The 1,597-nt window shown below is 42.5% G+C and overlaps 1 protein-coding gene across 2 annotated transcripts in view; it reads right to left on the bottom strand.

The window, feature by feature from the left end:
- The window catches only part of PAFAH1B1 (platelet activating factor acetylhydrolase 1b regulatory subunit 1), a 102,695-nt gene that overhangs the window by 71,067 nt on the left and 30,031 nt on the right, over positions 1 to 1,597 (bottom strand). The window contains exon 1 of one of the 2 annotated variants that reach the window (XM_032263390.1): positions 255 to 273. The exons of the other annotated variant lie outside the window; for it this stretch is intronic. The gene's annotated coding sequence lies outside the window, so the exon portion shown is untranslated. Of the gene's footprint in view, positions 1 to 254; positions 274 to 1,597 lie in introns of those variants that run through there. 2 annotated transcript variants of the gene reach the window in all.

Raw genomic sequence — 1,597 nt, 5'->3', positions numbered from 1 at the left:
TAGTCCCAGCTACCCAGAGGCTGAGGTGGGAGGATCACCTGAGCCCATGAGTTGGAGGCTACAACGAGCCACGGTGATTATGCCAATGCACTCAAGCCTGGGAGACAGAGTGAGACCCTGTATCAAAAATAAATAAAGAAAAATAACAAAATAACAAAAAACAAAACAAGCAAACAAAAAACTCCAGCTAAAAAAAAAATACAACAATGAACTTGGGACATGATTTCTTATAAAAGTCTCTGAAACTGGCTTACTTTTTGACACTGTTTTCATTTAACATCATGAAGAATATCTCCTGTGGGAGTGTCATTTGACTGCTGCTCTGCAAAAAAAATTTTTTTTTTTTTTTTTGATAGAGACGGGGTTTCACCGTGTTGGCCAGGATGGTCTTCATCTGTTGACTTCGTGATCCACCTCGACTTCCTAAAGTGCTGGGATTACAGGTGTGAGCCACTGCGCCTTTTTTTTTTTTTTTTTTTTTTAAATGAGACAGAGTCTCACTTCCTTGCCCAGGCTAGAGTGCAGTAGTACATCTCGGCTCACTGCAACCTCTGTCACCTAGGTTCAAGCAATTCTCCTGCCTCAGCCGCCCGAGTAGCTGAGATTACAGGCGCCCGCCACCACACCCAGCTAATTTTTGTATTTTTAGTAGAGACAGGGTTTCACCATATTGGCCAGGCTGGTCTTGAACTACTGATCTCAAATGATCCACTCACCTAGGACGCCCAAAGCGCTGGGATTACAGGCATGAGCCACCACGCGATCTGTTTTGCATATTTTGAGAAACAAAAACTGAAACAATCATCTCTCAAAACATGGTCTGACCCTCTGAAAAAGAAACACCTTTTCACTTATACTGTCTTCTCACCACTCCTTCCTCAATTTGTTTGCACCACCCAAATCATTCTGATTTCTGTATAACTAATCCAACAGTACATACACGTTTTTAAATACACAGCCCTTAAAGTACGGGTAGAAGGAGGAACAACTCTCATCATTTCATCAAAATGATGAGAGTCCTGCGTATTCTGAGTGTGTCTGCAAATTCTTCATCATCTATCTCATTAGATGATGCTCCTTGTTATGGCATCAGCAGTGATAACAGTTTAAAATTTCTCTAAATTTTCAATTTTTGACTTTAACTATAATTCTACGTAAAAATAATTTTTTTTTTTTTTGAGACAGCGTCTGGCTGTGTTGCCCAGGCTGGAGTGCAGTGGTGTGATCATAGCTCACTGAAGCCCTGACCTCCTAGGCTCTAGGGATCCTCCCATATCTGCCTCCCAAGTAGCTGGGACTACAAGTGCACACCACCATACCTGGTTGATTTTTGTGGGGTCTTGCTATGTGGCCCAGGATTGTCTTGAACTTCTGAGTACAAACGATCCACCCAACTTGGCCTCCCAAAGTGCTGGGATTACAGGTGCTAGCCACTGCACCCAGCCTAAGAACAATTTTTAAGACTCCATCATTGGCTGGCTATAATCCTAGCACTTTGGGAGGCCGAGATGAGTGGACTGCCTGAACTCAGGAGTTCAAGATCAGCCTGGGCAACACAGTGAAACCTTATCTCTACTAAAATACAAAAAAAAAAAAA

Source organism: Sapajus apella, unplaced genomic scaffold (assembly GCF_009761245.1).
Source record: "Sapajus apella isolate SASKATOON/1434 unplaced genomic scaffold, GSC_monkey_1.0 scaffold136, whole genome shotgun sequence".
Classification (NCBI taxonomy): Eukaryota; Metazoa; Chordata; class Mammalia; order Primates; family Cebidae; genus Sapajus; species Sapajus apella.
The sequence above is the reverse complement of the archived record's forward strand: the minus strand, read 5'-3'. Positions and strand labels throughout refer to the sequence as shown.